Source organism: Panicum virgatum, chromosome 1N, assembly GCF_016808335.1.
Source record: "Panicum virgatum strain AP13 chromosome 1N, P.virgatum_v5, whole genome shotgun sequence".
Taxonomy (NCBI): domain Eukaryota; kingdom Viridiplantae; phylum Streptophyta; class Magnoliopsida; order Poales; family Poaceae; genus Panicum; species Panicum virgatum.
In genome coordinates this window covers 46579222-46598224 of record NC_053145.1, presented here as the reverse complement: position 1 = coordinate 46598224, position 19003 = coordinate 46579222, and the positions used below count along the sequence as shown (strand labels likewise).

Sequence of the window (19003 nt, the reverse complement as noted above, 5' to 3'; positions counted from 1 at the left end):
AGGTTGTAAAAATGACTTTTTCCAAAATCAATAGAGAGAGAAGCTCTACCGGATCCGCGGTGAATGAAGCAGCCTAGCCCAGCCCAAAATAAGTTACTCAATTAGGACCCAGGGGTCCCAGCTGCTCCTCTTTGTTCCCTTCCATTGTAAGGGAAAAGCTACTAAAAGTGGATCATATTTTCAACATTTTAGCTCAAGATTCTTTATAGCTTAACCATCAACTAATATTTGCATATCTAGAGCAAACATGGTAAGTCATTAATTAATAATTCAGATCAACTATCAACTTACATTTTTCATATTCCATATCATTTTACTACGATGTGGCGCAGAGATCAAGGTTCAGATAATCGTGGGTCGCGGCGAATCGATCCGATTTAACCTTGCAATGTGGATCTAACCAACACGGTACGCATATGTCCCGTCGGACCACATGCTCCAACCATTTCCCTTTCCGCCTCGAACTACAGGAACCAGCCCAACGACATATAGTCAGTCGAGCCCTACGAGAGACCATCAAAAGTAAATACATGCAACCCATTTCTCCGCGGCCACTCGACTACCCTAGGAGTTGGGTGCGGGTTCCTGTACTTTCGAAACAAAGAAGTACTAGGCTTACCGGTTTCGACTACCTTATACTTCCGGCATGCGGTTAGTACAATTCAAACTCGATCAGCGGGGCCAACAACGGTACGGTCCTCACACAGACGGGGCTAGACATCAGGAACCCTGTCCTGATGCCACACCTACATCTCATCACCATTCCCCGTCCGGTCTCTAATTTCCATTCATTACATCATGAATACGATCCCCATGTACTGAAATATAATTATATCCTATATCTCGCGAGTAACAGAAAATTACTCGACTTCTACCTAGTTCTAATTAGCATGACAGTGCTATCGACCTACACATACTAGTATAAGACCCAAGGAAACCTAGGGATCATGCAACTAAGTTTTCAAATAATTCTTGAAACATAATGCACAAGTAATAGATATATAATGTTTCATAATTTAAAATAGGAGTTATGCACCGGGTCTTGCCTAGGAGTAACACTAAGTTAGTGTTAATACTATCACGGCTTTGGGCCCTTCCGACCTTGGGCCGGGTCTTCGGTTGCTTTAGCGGTTCCTTCCATCTTCTAGAGATGTCCACCAAACACCGCCTCGTGGTTCGGCTCCAACATCGCGTGCTTCCCGTCCACACGTTGTACATCTAGCGTACCCGCTCAAGCTGCGTCCATGGCTGTTGGAGGAAGAAGAAGAAACTGAACGAGTGAGAGAGTGAGACAGAGCACAGGGAATGGGCTCGGGGAGATGAATGACTTCAATGCATTGTATGAGGATGGCCGGGAAAAGCTCGATGGCCAACACGTGGCGACGACTGGCGCTCAGTCACGGTATGGGCGTCTTAATGGTGAGCAGAGGAGCAGGTGAACTAGGAACGTGACTAGCGGACCGTCCCGCGGACCGTCCGGCTAACAGTCCACAGTTGAAAATGTTCGCACATTCGAACAGCTGACCGGCAGACCGTCCCGCGGACCGTCCGCAGTTCAAAATGTTTGGACATCCGATCACCGATACTTGTGGACCATTCTGCGGACCGTCCGCTGTTAAAAGGGATTCGGACATCCGAAACTAACCGTGGCGGACTGTCCACGCAAAAAGGCCGGACCGTTCGCAACTCAACTTTTGAACAACCGGTCTGAAGCAACCCAAACTTTTATACTCTTTGTTCCAATCTTTGCGAATTCATATTTTTATCATTTGAAAACTGAAACGTAATTTTTAACCATACTTGAATTCATTATTTCATGTGTTTAGATGTTTAAACTAGGATTCGATTTGATTTCTTTCGACAACTTGTTTAACTATCGAAATTGAGTCTTTTGGCATTCGCAACTATATCTTCGACTAAAATTTACTTCTCCCCATGTTTGTGCATTTTAATATTATTTGATTTCAAAAATGGCTCGAACCTATTATTAGAAATTGTTTTAGAAGAAATTTCCTCATCACATTGGTTAAACTGCTAGCAAAAATTTATTTAGTGGTTTTGTTCATGTAGGTTTAGTGCTAATAATCATGTTAATTCTGTGATCAGATTTAATTATAGATGATTAACACCTGGGGTGTTAGGCCTTCTCCAGTGGCCTTTGAAAAGCGAACTCTGTGCTGGCTGGCATCCCAAGATTCGAACCATCACCGCTGCAGTACTCAGAATCTTTGTACAGTGCCACGATTCGAACTCCAAAGAGGAGTCGATGCAAGAGCAATTAAAAACTATAGATGCACAATACTTTCAACGTCTCAACTACCGACCGTTGCCCATATATCCGTTGCTCTCCAACTCTATTTAACAATCCATTCACACTTCAAAATTTACAAGCCTACAGTCTACACATCAACAAACAAAGAGCAAAACTGCTCAGCTCTCATCTCCATTTGACAAAAAAATAGAAGCATGGAGTCATCTTCATCCGCCAGCTTCACAAGCTTGGTGAACTCCGCATCAACAGCAAGTCCAGACTTCTAACAATACCAGAGTTTCCCTCCACCTCATTTTTCTACAAATTTCAGGCCACCACCATATGGACCTAGTTAGCAGCCTCATTTTCCACAACATTTCAATCCATTTGGAGTTCAACCAGGCTATCAAGGTTATCAACAATTGCGTGCCCCACCATCAAGCCATGGCTTCCCTTACCATGATGGCTTGGGGCAATACCAGCAAAGAGCTTTTGGAGTTGGTATGAGTGGTGATCCATCATCTCCGGTTGGATCTGCTACCTGCTATGGAGGTATGGGCACTAGTGGTTCCCGTGGTGATGAATCGGCTTCTCCAATCTCTATGCCTCAGCCCATACATGGAGTCCCTGTCATTATTGAAGAAAGTGATAGCAGTCCTAAGAAAGAAAATAATAAATATGGGCGTAGATATTGGAGTGAAGCAGAGAATTTACGACTAGTAAGTGCATGTGTTGAACCAATCAACATTGTTCACAGAAGTTCTGCAAGGAAGAGCTCCTGAAGTTCAGTTCATGGTTAATGGCAATCAGTACAATATGGGCTACTACCTAATAGATGGAATTTATCCAGAGTGGGCGACATTTGTGAAATCAGTGCCTAGGCCATTAAGTGCGAAGGATAAATTATTTGCAGATAAACAGGCTGGGGTAAGAAAAGATGTGGAATGTGCATTTGGTGTCCTACAAGCTCGTTTTGCTATAATACGAACCCAGCACGTATGTGGGAAAGGGAAGCACTTTCTCAAATTATGTATGCTTGTATTATCTTGCATAATATGATAGTAGAGGATGAGCGGGATTCTTATGGGAAAAGAAATGATTATGACTATGATCAGACAAACTCTGCAGCCTTGGTCAATTATCATCATGGTCCAATTAATGAGTTTGCTAGGATGCTCGAGATAAACACTGCAATTCATGATCAGTCCAAGCACCGCAGCCTGAAGGCTGACTTGACAGAGCATATATGGCAACGATTCGGAAGTAATCAAGATCAGGATACTGATTAGTCTGTCACCAAATAAGTTTAGTTTTTGTAACACTTGTTTCTTTTATGTATTCTGTAACACAAAAATTATTTTTCTCCATCATATTGTGTACGCATGTTTCCAAGATGAAAAATAAAGTGTATTGTCTCATTTAATTTCCATTCTCTACTTTCTGTTGCCGTATTCAGCATTGTTGATACTGTTTTGGAAGAAACGGTGAATACATGACAGCGCAGAAGGCAAGACCTAGCTAAATGTGTAAATCAATTGTACCAGAATAAATCCAAGTAAAAAAAGAGTTGCACCTGTCTCCCGCTCCAGCCAACCATGGCACCCGTTCTCTTGCTGCGTGCTGGCGGCCAAAGATTCTGCCGTTTTGCGCCGGCGAGTGAAGCAGCACTAGCTAGCGCCGAAAAGGACATTGACCTGTGCCAAGCGGAGGTATAGGAGCATGAGCACGCTGTTGGGGCAGGCGGGCGGAGCCCGAAGCGGGGCTTCCGCGCCAGCAGCACCTTCCGCTCCGCCGCCTCCCACTGTGCGGCGGCCGCCGCTAGCCGATCTCTTTCTTTTGCAACGGATCTATTGCCGAAGATCTTCGAGCGCCGCCAAATCGCTTGTAGCAACATCGATCTGCAGACTTGTAAATCAAATTTTTAGGAAAGAATACGGGATTAAGTTGAGGAAGAAGGGAATCGAGTTGAGGAAGAACGGGATGAGGGAGAAAGGGGAACGGAACCTTCCGGCTCCTCGCACGAGCGATGAGGTGGGGAGGATGGGGGTGATTCTGGAGATCAAAGAATCATCCAGAGTCCAACTACACGTGTTCTTTTTTTTGGCAGGAATCGAATCACCACTAGAGAAGCCCTTACGCGAACGGAGGAAAACGAGCCGAGCACGTACGCGCGTTTCGGGACTTTTTTGATCCGGATGTGTCTAGCTAGTCTGCGTGTACAGTGGCTGCCGGTTGCTGTAGAGAGTAATAAGGCCGGCGTGTGAAGGCTACACCACCACACCGTGCCGTGGACTGACTGCAGCGAGTGTGTGAGCTAGGGAGACCACCGGCAGGGGCACCAAGGTAATCTCCTTACATTGTGTGAGTGACTCCTCCCTTTTCTTTGCGGACGATGATGACGCATGCGAAAATGGTTTGGGCCTTGCAGCCATGCAACCGTGATGGCACAAGCAAGTAGAGAGAGGTGTAGATAAATCGTCACCAGCAAATCCGACGACTCGCCAACACGGAGAAAGAACTAAACAAATCTTATACAGTATATAACAAGAATTCAAGAAATCAACTCTGGAACAAAAAGTCAGTCGGTAACTCTCGGCATGGTATATAGTTTTTCGCTTGGGTCAAAGTCGCACGCTTTTCGTCACCCGTGGATGGGCTTGTACATCTGCATAGCCTCATCGTGCGCGTCTGCTTGCTGTGCCGTTCTGGCGATGCTAAAGCGACCGCACTCACAAAAAACACGGTGCCATCGCTCTAACATCTACAGTAGATGCTGACTGGGCCGGGTCGGGTCACCCTGGCTTGTCTCGAAATCCAAACGCAACCCAAATCATGAGCTTGTTTAGAATTGCATGCAGCCCAGTTCTCCTTTTGGGCCAGCATGTGCCCCACATACAAACGCTCCTCGGGCCTCCACATGCATCATGTGGTGACGAAAGGCGCAGCTAATCCATCCCTTAAAGCACGGATTAAATTACGCTAAAGCCATCCGACAAAATCGTCCCCCGTTGAGATGCCCACCACGTTGTGTACCCAGAAATTTGTACACAGCATTACTGCACCATTGAAATGGACGACTGGGATTAAGGCCCTGTTTGGAAGTTTGGATTCAAATTTTTGGATCAAGGAATCTCACATGCATGATATATTAAATAAAATTTATTTGCGAAACCTTTTCACATATGAGTATAATTTGGTGCGACGAATCTAATTAGCCTAATTAAGTCATGATTTACTACAGTGGTGCTACAGAAACCATCCACTAATCGTGGATTAATATACTTCGTTAGATTGTCTCGTAAAGTAGCCCTAGAGTTATGCAATTAATTTTATAATTAGACTTTATTTAGTACTTCAAATGACAAGATTCTTTGATCTAAAATCTAGATCTAGAAGAACCAAACAGGACCGAAACCTCAAAGGCTTCAATGCAAATCTACAGTCAGGATCGCTCGGATCTCCCAACTCAACGCACGGCCCCGCCCCCGCTCCACTCCCCCGCCCCCTCACACGCGTGACGGCGCAGGTTCGATTCCTGGGCTCCCCGGCTTTTTTTTTCGATTTTCAGATGAGGGCAAACCTCCAGGCGCGCGAAAATTTGCCCTCACTTCCTTCATCGTCGCCGCGGCCCCTTTCGTCTTCCTCACTCATGAACCCCACCACCGGACCTCACCAGCGCCGCCGCCAGTGATCGACCGCGACGGCCGTCCGAGGCGACACGCTCTGCCGCTGTTTAACGGCCGCTTCAGCCGACGGAGGGCACCCACGCCCCCGCCAGAGGATGCCTGCACCGCCAGCTGTGGCCGACTGCGGCCCACCGCCGCCGGCAAAGGACGCCGGCACCGCCTCCGAAGCACGCGCGGAACCAGCTGCGGCCGAACGCCCGCGGCCCGCAAGATGTGTTGTAAAAATGTATCAAGCAAATCATCTCTATGTTAATAGACATGTAATATAATTGTTTCCAAAAGATTGTCTCTACAGTTCACAGACAATGAAGTGTTACTATACGATGTATCTGTACTATTAGAAACGCTTTATTTCTATGTATACGAAGATGTATCAATGTGTGTACATATGCACATAACATGTCTATGAAACGTCTCTTGCTTACATAGATAAGATTCAAGAAATCATTTCTACAAAGCCTGCAACGGTCCATACGAAGATGCTTCTAACACCCTTTATGAAAGTGTGTCTACGGTGCCATAGAGATGCAATATAGCGTGTCAAACTCTAAAAATTGTGTATCTACAGGGGTATTCTAGTAGTGCGGGGCCGGGCGGAGGAGAACCGTCTGGCGCGTGCGCCTCCCCCTCCCCGACGGGCCTGGCGGCAGAGGAGCGGCAACCAGCGTGTGCTTCTCCCTGACGGGCTAGGCGGAGGAGCGGTTGCTGGCGCCGTGGCGCGTGCCTCCCCCACTGTGACATGGCGGCCAGAGGAGCTCAAGGGTCATGGCCGGAGGATCTCAGCGGCAATAGTCGAAGGAGCTCAAGGAGGGGCTCAGGCGTAGGGAATTCCAATTTCACCCTTTTGCACAATCCAAACGGGTATTGAATTGGGCTGCTTCCCAAGATTCCAAAACACAATGCAATACTCGTCCAAACAACAGAATTTATATTGGACTCAATTCAATATCATGGCTGAATTGGCATTGGACACGGTTCAATATCCAGCCTTCCAATATCGACTTCCAAACGTAACCTTAATATTTCGACTTCACGTGCAGTGGATAAAAATAGACTGCATGCAGGTGGGGTATTAAATACCATTTGTTTTTCAGGAGGTTTAAGAATTAAAGAGCGTTTCTTTTCACTAGGTAAATAATGATGAGATAAGTAGGATTGATAAGCAATGTTTTTTTACTCTGGTTATTGTGCCCATTCCAAACAAGACTATCATCCATGAATGGAGGGAGTAACCACAATTACAAATTATGCATTGGGAGCTATAGTTTCTTAGGCGGTGTCTATGTAACATGGCATGTCATAGACACTACTACATGGTATAGTTTCTTGGTTGGAAATGCCCTAAATGACATCCTCGAATATGACCTTGGAGATGTGACTATCGATTGTTTCAGGTGAAGAATGAGTAACGTAGAAGCAGCTCCTAGTCACATGGAAAAATGTCTGCTTGGTCGCCCTGGTTATAGCGTCGCAGCTTTGATAAACCAATTGAACCAGCTCTTTCATCTCCTGATCTACTTGCTGTTCTAAATTCTTAATGCTCTCCGTTGTTGTTCCATTCTGATTGATCTTAAATGTTTTATTTTCAAAAAAACAAAAGTGGATTAGTAGAGTTTACGAAAGGACGTGAGTAATAATTTTGTCATGATGCACGTGCATACCTGAGAAAGAGTCCTAGAGCCAACTTTGCTGCAGATGGAAGAGGTAAGCTTCTCAAGCTGGGAATACTCGGAAAGCTTCAGGTTCAGGTTAGCTGAACAGTGTCTCCCTGAGCAGATCTCCACTGTGCGAACTAACAACAGTGCTGTGCTTCCTTCACATGATTCTTGGACATCGTTCGTGGTCAATTCTGTTAGCCATGTCTTCCACTGCAATAGCAAAAAATAGATGAATTCATCACTTTTCCATCATTTGACAATTATTTAAAAAAAATCCTTATCATGAAGTAATAATTAGAGATGATGTGTTGGAATTTACAGCTTCACGAAGATCGTTGGAAGCATCTTCTCCAGGTGCAAAGAGATTGATCAGCTCATGAAGTGCATTGAGGAGGCCATTCTCCGTCGTCGAATACTTCTCTCCACGCCTGCATTTAACACATGTACATTGTCCACTGGATTCAGATTTGGGATCAGCAGAATCTACAACAAATTTACTAGCTACACCTACACGTCGCCTGGGTTGCCTCAGAATTCCCAAAATAAAAAACAAAGTATAGTGCTATGCTCAAACCTTGCAAGATTGTGGCCGTCACTAGTGAGTTCACTATTGAGCTCTTCCAGCATGCTTTTAGTAACATGAGCGTTGCTGCTCAGGAAGCAGGAAGAGATGGCCTGGGCAATCACCGCTGTGCGCGCCCATCCCAGCCGCTCCGCTGCTCGGTATGGTTCGAAGATGTTGGCTGCTGCTAGGAAGTAGGCTCTCATAGCGCTCTGCGGAGTCACCCCATACATTTCAAGATTGTTTTTCTCACACCACCTGCGTACAGGATAGATCGATTTCCATGTAAGTAATAGCTTGGTGACAGAGCTGGATGCAATGGACATGGCGACTGACAAGAATTCAAGATTGGATTGGAGAAGTTTCATCACCTTTTGAGGCCCTGCAACTCGTGCCGGCAGTGTCTCTGGAAGTTGCTGAAATCGGCCTTTGCCAACTTAAGGAACAGATCGTTGTTGAAGAGATGAATCCTATAACATACAGAGTTAATCGAGTGTACCCGTGGAAAGATTTGCAGAAGTTCAGAGTTGGGAAGTAATTATGCTTGGAAATATGAGTACCTGTAAAGGACCTTCCCGATCCACACATTGTCACTGCCACCGTACTGCTCCAGATACATCCTTGTCTCAACGCGCGGCAGATTTGCCTTCCAGGGGAAGTCAAGGCCGTAGGCGACCTCACCAGGCAAGCCCGAGGAGATGATCCACTTGTCGTTGAGGTTGCCGGAGGCTCGCCTCTTCTGAAGGAATGCGGAGCTGTAGGCCTTGGCCCGCTGGATAACAGCATCGTCGCCCGGGAAGGCAGCCTGGTCGGCAGCGCGGTACAGGTTGTACATCGCGCTCACCGACTGGTTGGTCTGCCCCAGGTACACCACGAACTCGCCATCTTTCATCTCGAAATACTTTAAGGCCTCTTTATATATGCACATCAATAATCCAAAGAGGAATAATTAAGGATCAGAAATGTTGCCGAATAACACTGTAATTAAATCTGCGATGACAATACAGCCTGCTTACTAGTAGAGACTGGGTAGCCGTGCTGCCGGAGGAGACGAAATCCCGTGGCCGTGTCATCGATGTCCACCACCGTGCAGTCCCAGGTAAAACCTATGCCATCATCACTCCAGTGCCTTCTCAAGATAGGGGGTGAATTAATAATTACCCGATCGAGTAGAAATAATGATCCTAGACATCAGAGGCCATCTGAGTTTATGTTACCTGTAAGCGTAGTCTAAATAACTGTCAATTTCACTCCTGAAGTAGGAGGATAAGCCCAACCGCTCCAACCGGTCGACAACCCATAAGCGCTCGAACAGCTCCATGGGGTAGTTAGAGGGTGCTGAAAATGAAGTTATGGATCGGAAGAGAAAATGAATTATATTACTACTTTTATGCAGTCAACAGATACTACTTGCAGGCTGTAGCCTGTAGCTAAAAAGAGATGTCTTTATTCGTTCACTCTACACACCTCCCCTGTTGAACGTGTTGACGCTGTCGGCAAGGTACTCGAGGCATTTCTTGTTGCCTGTTTGCATAAGAGCATAAGCTGTCGGAGCTGCTGATGACAAGAAGGAGCCATCTGGAGACTGGAGTTTGAATAACCTGTCCCAGTCTAAATCTAAATCTGGCATTCCCTCTAAGCTAAGAAGCAAAGCTGTTGGGACGGAGTGCAGCACCTCTTTAGGAATCCAACAGGTAAGATAGCCAAACATTTTGGTCAGCTAGAAAACCAAAATTATTCATGCTGCTTTGAAACCAAATTATAGATGTAGCTAGGATTCCCACAACAAATTTTCTAGAGGGAGTACGTAGGGTCCTATAATGTAGAAATTAAACACGATGGGTCCTATAATGTAGAAATTATATAAATACGAAAACCAACGGTTAAATATTGTTTTTTTTTGGTTACTGGGTGCACCCTCTTTTTGTATGAAAACTACCAAAAAGAATCAGAAATATATTAACAAACAAGCAGAAGTAGTTATCGTACTTAGCGAGTTTTAGATCTCTTTCCGCATATATGTCTTGCAACGCGGGCTCATCACAAGGTATGTCAAGGCCTATATCCTTCGCCATCTCTAGAAGCGTTGGGAAGATTGTCTCAAAACCGGCCAGCATCCAATTCTCATCGTCCTCAGGTAGTCTCTTTATATTTTCATGGATAAACGACAGGCCTACAACAACATATCAAGTTCATGCCATTACTTGTGAGGTGACTACATTAACAAAAAAATATTAGCTCGATAAGAAAAGTCATCAATATAATATTTAATTGATTATATTTACACACACACACACACACACACATACATATACATATATTCCTGGACAAATGTCAATGTTTTAGATTTAAATTATTACTTATTAGACAGACTATTAAACATTGTACCTTTGTTGCACTTGTCGCTATGAATATTCCAAGTTTTCAGAGCGATGACACAAGCCAAGGTGTTGATGAGCCGATCTTGGACTAAGAAGAAGGCATCATCGCCCCATGAGCCATCTGGGAGCTGGTTCCTAGCGATACAATCAATGCACGGGGGAACTCTGGGCCTTCTCCACCGTCCAGCTTTCTCACAAGCGCGATCCACGCCGTGTCATATGGGGAGACACTGATATCGCCGCCTGCCGCCGACCTCAACGCAGCTCTGATGGTGTCGATCATTTCGTCGATGTGTCTTGGCTCACCCTTTATATATCCGGTGAAGATTAGTGCTGTTTCAGAGATACACACCTTTCTGCTATTTGTGTGTAAATTAAATATCTGATTCCCTTATCAAGCATGAGTTTGTTGTATGTATGCACCTTATGCTGCTGTGTCTTCCCAACAACTGGTTTGTGTGCTTCCGCATGTGGTTCGCTCTGCAGTGCCTCTACGATGAACCCTACAAACCAGACATGCCAAGACCCCCTTGTTATTTCTAGTGCTGTTATTTTGTTTTGGAGGGGTCATTTAATTTCATGTCTTTATTCTGCGTGGTTAGAATTTCAAAAGTTTGGCCATTAATATCTGAAGTTATTATATTTTTCTTTTGATGTACTTTTATGAAAGTATAATTTTATTGGTACACAAATATGACAAAGTACAAATATGCAAACTAATCATGAATTCACACATGGTAAAAAAGTTACTTTTTGAAGACAACAATAGTTAGTAATTTCATTAAAAAAGAATAGATTGATCCCTAAACCAGATTGATGAACAATGAGCATGGAGTATGCACACTTATATTTGCATACATAAAAATCTATTACTTGTTATTTTGGACATCAATAAATATATACAGAGTGGAAAAAATGCAATACCAAATACGAGATATATCTTTCAAAGAAAAAGGCTTCTTGAATAAGATAATTGATGTCCCTTCAATCCACTACTATCCCCCCCGGATATACATTATAAAAATTATATTGGTGTTAAATAAACGTAAGTTCATTACAACATTGACACTGTCTCCGCCAATATAGCTGTTGCTAGGGGTATATATATAAAATATATTATACTTATTGGTATAATTATTGTGACTCTTTGGTGGTTAGTGACAGCAACATGATAAATGAAATTAACAATATAATCATATGTGTTAATATACAACGATTTAGCGTCAGATTCAAGTGATGATGGACTTGAGAGGATGAACATGCTATGTTGGAAACATTAGAAGATCAAGAGAACAACGAAGACGTCAAAGAAGAAAATTGTTTGAAGTACGTCCAGGTCAAAGGAAGTTTGGACAATTGGACATTGGACTGGACAAGTCCTTGCCAAAATACAATCATCGAATATTATTCTAATATGCACTGTCGTAATGTGCACCAAATACTTAACTTGAGCCTTAACTAAAGGCAGGACCCACCAGAGCATTTTCTGCAGAAAATGCTCGAAGTCCCCGTTACACACTCTCGATGTTTTGTTGATGTACGCTGGACGCTTCATTGAAGCCCAAAAAAAAAAAAAAGAGCAAAGGCGCGGCAGATCGGTGGAAGGCCGGGCCTGCAGGCGATATTCCAGTGACACAGGTTCAGATGGCCAATAGCTAGCTAGCTAGTCCAACAGATATGATAAGCTTAGTTTTGTCAGTACCCACTTAGATATTCCGGTGAGTTGGTCTCACAACTATATATATACATATGGGTAGTAAAGAGTCTTAAAATTTGACATAGATATAATCTAAGGACGGGGACCTAAAAGGATTGGACTCTAATCTTATATAATTTTGAGCTAAAAATATATAAGAGCCAAGTTGGATTGTGAAGAGACCATTATGATCCGTTACCGCCCTATATATACTTCAATAAACCAACCATATGGTAAGTATATTTCTATAATCAGCAATATGGAATGGCTTATGCACACGAGCACTAGACGGACGGATGTGGCCAAGAGGGATACAGTGTATGTATGTATATATATATATACACACATGACAAATACTTGTCTCGCATCGGTGAGTTGGTGAGAGGCTCGACGAGAGGAGGTTGCGAGGCCCATGGGTCAGATGGCCAGCAGCTACCATGCAGGCATGCAGAAAGCCGAGGTAGAATATATTTGTACAACTAAATTTACTTGTACAAGTAAGAAAATATATTCAAATATAAAAGATCTGCATAAAAATTTTACTTGTGCAGATCTTTTGTATTTGAATATATTTGTACAAGTAAATTTGTATGAATATTTTTTGTACATATATAATATTTTATTTAAACATATTAAATAACTTTCCATTTAGCTTAAATAACTATAATTTGAACCTCACGTGATATGATTAGCAATTAGCAAGTTTACTGATCTGAATGTATATTTTGTAAGTTTGGAGACTGGGTGACACCCCGAGTCAAGTTCAAGGACCCCAGTGCATTTTACTTAAACCTTTATTACAATGGCAGATAAGAAATTACCCTGATGAGATCGCTGACGTCGCCAGCGCGGAGCGCGCCCGGGCAGGGCACGCTGAACCTGCTGTGTCCCGGCACCGGCAGTCCGTCGTCGGAGCAGTGCGGCTGTAGCCGGGGACGCAGCAGCGGGTGCTGTTAATAAGCCCTGCATTCTCTCTCTCTCTCTCTGGATACTGAGTACACAATAGCTAGAACACAACCGTCAAAGCAGAGAATACTTGTACTGCTCGATCTGGCTCTGATCACAATCGATTGAACTTTACCGGCATATATACATGTCTGCTCACGCATCCATGCATGTCAGCCAGCTCTAACCAATAACTGGTCCGCCAGCTGCTGGCGTGCACCAAGTCACCAACGCCGTGCCGTTCTGGCTGCAAGTACTTGCCTTTTCCTCCGATAGTCCATCCACGGCCTTGACTTCCTCTACTCCTAAAAACAGATTGCACCCTCCCACATTGTAAGCGATTCCGCTTCGAAAATTTCTGGACTAAATGCGACGGTTACCTCCAGGTCGTCGACGAAGCTTGGAACACTCCCCCACCATGGTCCCAGGATGACATTGATGCTTTCCGCTGCCTTGATTTCAAGCTGCGGAACACAGCAAAGGCCTTAAAAAGCTGGAGTGCGAAGCACATTGGCTCCGTTCTTCTACAGTTGGCGATCACTAAAGAAATTGTGCTAAGGCTCGACTCGGCTCAAGATGTTAGAGCGCTCCAACCACATGAACTCGCGCTCCGAAGAAAGGCGAAGCTCTGCTCTCTCGGCCTTGCATCGCTCCAACGTACTTTAACCCGGCAGAGATCTCGTATTACTTACCTGGCGGAGGGCGATGCCAACACCAAATTTTTCCACCTGCAGGCCTGCCATAGAAGCCGGAAAAATCACATAGCCTGCCATGCCCCTTGGTCCTTGGATGGACGGAGTTTCTACCTTGTCAACCAGGCATACATGGTCCTCTTGCGCAAGAAGACCGAGGCACTTTCGGTTGCGGACTACAGGCCAATCAGCCTGATTCATAGTTTCGCAAAGTTGTTCACCAAAGTGGTTGCCCATCGTCTCGCACCACTGATGGGAAGCCTTGTAAAACTCAGTCAGAGTGCATTCTTCCGTACCAGGCTCATACATGAAAACTTCAAGGCAGTGCAGCTCACGACAAAATTACTGCACCAAACCAAGCTACCGTGTGCCCTGCTCAAAATCGACATTGCGGAAGCCTTTGATACCGTCAATTGGCGCTTTATATTGATCCTGCTTCTGCACATTGGCTTCTCCAGACGATGGGTAAACTGGATTTCAATTATGCTCTACTCGGCAAGCACTAAGGTCATTCTCAATGGCTCCCCGGGGCGCCGCATCTGCCATGCTAGGGGTTTACGCCAGGGCGACCCTTTGTCACCGCTTCTATTTGTGCTTGTCATGGAAGTTCTTAATTCCTTGATCAACCTTGCTGTTCAGAAAGAACTCATGACGTGGTTGCATCCGAAGATCGATGAAATGGCCTACATGTACGCAGACGACGTGATCGTCTTCTCCGCTCCAAATCAACAGGACCTGATTCTCCTGAGAGGGATTCTTGAAATCTTCGCGGGTGCCTCAGGATTAAGAACCAACATGCAAAAATGCCGCATATCTCCAATTCAATGCGATCTGGAAAGCACTGCGCTTATCTTGCACCATTTTCCTGGTACTATTGACCCCTTCCCGATCAACTACTTGGGCATTCCACTGAGTCTGAGGAAACTCTCCAAGTCTGATCTTCAGCCTCTGGTGGACAAGGTCGCTAACCGATTGCCTAGATGGAAGTCAGGAATGCTGAACCGTGCTGGCCACACCGTCCTCATCAAGAGCACTCTGTCTTCCATCCCTACTCACACTGCGATAGCCGTCAGCATCTCCCCTTGGGTGCTGAAAAACATCGACAGCATTAGACGGGGATTTCTGTGGAGCGGTGCTAAATCTGCTAGAGGGGGGCCACTGCCTTCTGGCGTGGCTGGGAGTTTGACGGCCAACTGATTTAGGAGGCCTTGGAATCATGAACCTCCAAATCTTTGGATATGCTCTGAGAATGAGATGGCTCTGGCAGAAAAGATCCATGGAGGCGCGCTCCTGGCATGCTCTCCCTGACGCTCAGGAAACAATTGTGGAGCAAATGTTTTTACCTCAACATATGTGGAAGTTGGTGACGGTCGCAAGGCGCTGTTTTGGTCTGATTGCTGGCTACAGGGTCAATCCATTATGCAGATCGCTCCATGTCTGTTCAATGCGGTTGGCCCTCGGATTAAGAAAAAAAAGGATAGTATTTGTGTAACGAACATGGCACCGTTTATGCCATTTCGAGTGTTTTTGGTGATCGAATGACAACGCAATCAATGGGACTAATGGTATTGTTAAGTGAATATTTCTAGATCACAGGGATGAAGTAAAAAGGCCATGCAAAACAAAACACGAAGAAAGAACTCAAAGAAACGCTGAATTGGACGAGTTCTGCAGAAATCAGTAGCACCGGTTGAACCGATGCCTAAACATCGGTGCATCCGATGGTTGTCGGAAGATCCGACGCCCTGGTGTTTGTAAGGCACCGGTTGAACCGACGGCATCATGACAGGCATCGGTGCATTTGGCATACTATGTTCCAGAGACGATGTCAAGCGCCCAGGAGAAGATCCTTCAGCACCGGATGAACCGGTGATGCATCGGAGCAAAGCACCGGTGTAATGACGTCAGCAGAAGAAAAGAAGGCCAACGGCTAGTTGAGTGTTGTGAGTGACCGGTTTAACCGACGAGCAAGCATCAGTTCAACCGATGATCACTGTGTCAGCTGTCAGGAGTTCAACGGCTACTTCAGGTCTTAGAGTGACCGGATGAACTGACGCTACCCCTGCCAGAGGCATCGGTTCATCCGATGATACACAGATTTTTGCTGACCGTTGGAGCAACGGCTCCACGACTTGGAGGCCTATATATATGGCATCCCCCGGCCATTTGTCGCTTGCTGGAGTTGCTAGAAGTCACACACACCCAAGATCATCTCCAAGCCATACAAGAGCCCATTGATCATATCCTTAGCGTTTAGCACTAGCCTTGTAAAGTGTGAGTGCTAGATTAGCTCTTAGTGAGTGAGATTGCAAGGCCTTGAGCCTTTGTGCTGTGGTTCTTTAGTGAACCAAAAGAAGAGCTTGGTGCGCCAGCCCCTTGGAGCTGTGAAGCTCGCCGGCAACGTCATCGACCCTCCGACTTGGTGTGGAGCGGCGACGACATCTTTGTGCGGGGGACGTGGAGACCCCCATCCTTTATGGAGAAGCTCCTTAGTGGAACCCGGGGCCAAGGTGACCGTGATTGTGTTCACGGAAGAGACTTGGTGGCCGAGTAGCAATACTCTTAGTGAGTGCTACAACAACGTGGATGTAGGTGTGCCTTTGTGGCTAACCGAACCACGGGATAAACACCCGCGTCAAGAGTTTGCTATCTCCTATTCCGCTCTTTAAGCTTCCGCATTTCATACTAGCAATTTGTATGCTTTTACTTTCATAGAGTAATTTCTTGATAGAAAAGGCTATATGTTGCTAAATTCTTTTGGGATAGGGGTTTCACACTAGAACAACCTAGTTGCACATCTAGATAGCTTGATTTAGTTTAATTTTGTGCAAACTAGTTGGAGCCATAGGTCTAAGTTTTTAGTTGCCTAATTCAGCCCCTCCCCCTCTTAGGCTGGAGCGCGCTACCGGTCCATACAATTTGAAGCTCTACACGGCGACCGCTGGACGAGGGACATCACTGGCGCCCTTACTGTGCAGGTCATCCTCGACTACCTCCACATATGGGATCTCACGCGTGATATTCACCTGGATGCCGACCAGCGTGACCGCATTTGCTGGAAATGGACTCCGGACAAGCAGTTCTCCACATCATCGGCTTACAGTGCATTCTTCATAGGCCAACATCCAACGGAGGGTGCTAAGATCCTGCACAAAACCAGAGTGCCGGGAAAATGCAAAATTTTCATATGGTTGGTGCTCCATGAGCGTTGCTGGACTGCGGAGCGTCGTAAGCGGCATGGGTTGCAGGACGATGTGTGGGACCGAAGCCGGCGACCAGAGGGGGGGGGGGGTGAATGGGAGCTGATCAAAATTTCTTCCGAAATTCAAACCGTCGGCCTATATCCCGAAAATCACCCAAGCCCTCAAGCGTTCTGGCCAAAGTTTGGAATAGCTATGGAAAAGCTAAACCAACACAAAAGGCCTCGAACGAGCGAGCGAAACCACGAAGCAAATCGGAAGCGAATCGGGAAAACTGCAGAACTGATCTGCCTGGACCGGTCTGACCGGTGCGCTGGACCGGTCTGACCGGTCGTGCCTACCGGTCTGACCGGTAGCACCCAGAAAACCACCGAGAAATTGGATTCAAACGGTGAATCCCGAGAAAACGACCACGAAAACTGATGAAACTTGGGGGATTGCTTCGCCCCTACCCCGTGAACATATCCCCAAAAGATCTCGTCTTAAAGATCAACGAATCGTGAGAATTTTGGGGGAGATCAAAAGGGATTGGGGTTTTCTCAAAAACTCAAGAACTCAAATTCGAACCAGCTAGTGATTCCAGAGGGTTTAAGACTGAGTTAGAAGCACGGGAATCACAGCAAAGAACTCATAACCTCCTCGCAATCAAGTGCACCAAAAATGAAATCGAAATCTCATCAAACATGGCACAAAACGAGGAGATGGATTGATTCCAACCGCCCAGAGGGCACGAGGAGGTTAGGGCCTCCTTTCCCAATCAAATCCACAAGAGTTCTCACACAAACAACATTCAAATCTACCCTAAAGAGATGAACAGGGAGAGAGAAACACAGGGGCGGTGGCCTGGGGAAACAGAGAATTCACGGACACAATACAAAAGCCGCAATTAACCTAACACAAGTGAAGGGGTATTTATACCCGCGGGACCGGTCAGACCGGTTGGCCTGCAACACCCCCTGTGCAACGATCTCATCCGACGGTCGAGGTTCTTTCTTCGAAACGAAGTCTTCTCCGCGATGCCGCCGTCTTGATGAAGATCCAGTCCGCGGTTTTGGAGGGTCCGCGAAACCCGGGTAGGTGGCCGGTTTTGAGAAAACCGACAGAACCTCACGCGCGGGAAGATTCCCGCATCCGCGCCGTGGCCCTAGACGCCGTTCCCGCCTCGGCCTTCTGACGGCCTTAGACGCCTCCCGACGCCCGTCACCTCCTCGCCCGCAGCGAGGCCCTAGACGCCGTCGACGCCCGTCGCCTCCGTCAGTCCCGAGACCGACGCCCGTGCCTCCACGACTCGGCGTCTTCAACCGCCGTCCGCCTCCTTGGTTTTGTGGCGCAAACCAAGAAACCCGCCTTCCGTCGCCGCTTGCGCCCTCGATCTAGGAGTGGACGCCACAACTGCCGCCCGGTCCGAGCTCCGGTCCCGGCTGCCCTTCACCGCCGTCCACCGCACGGTCCATCGGCCACAGCACCTCCACGGCAGCTCCCCGTCGACACTCGACGCCCGTGTAGCTGCAATCCAAAGACCAAGCGCACGATCACACCGCACGGTTGACAATTCACTCATCACAAGCAGGATAGAGTACTCTCGTTCCTCAATCTCCCCCTTGATGAGTGCATTGTCAACACACCACCTGAAAGCAGAGAAGTGATAAAAAGAGAAGCAAGAAAGCGAAGAACTCAAGCAAGTGACAAAAAGCTCAGAAAGACAAGGGCAACGGCTCGACGCAATCGATCAAAAGCCAAAACATGACTCCTCAAAGACAGAGGTAACGCTCGACGCAGTCATGCAAGAAGCAGAGGGAAAAAGATAAAAACCAGGAGCCAAGAACAAAACAGAAACTCCCCAAGCAAATCTTTTCCCTCTCACAAGTGCAACTCTCCCAAAATGATGCACTCTCAAAGTCCTATGCACAACAAGTTTTTCAAAAATCAAAC

The 19003-nt window shown here is 46.2% G+C and overlaps 1 pseudogene; it reads right to left on the bottom strand.

Moving 5' to 3' along the window:
* Positions 1-7072: 7072 nt before the first annotated feature.
* On the bottom strand, positions 7073-13952 carry LOC120653587 (annotated as a pseudogene).
* Between the last annotated feature and the right edge of the window lie 5051 nt (positions 13953-19003).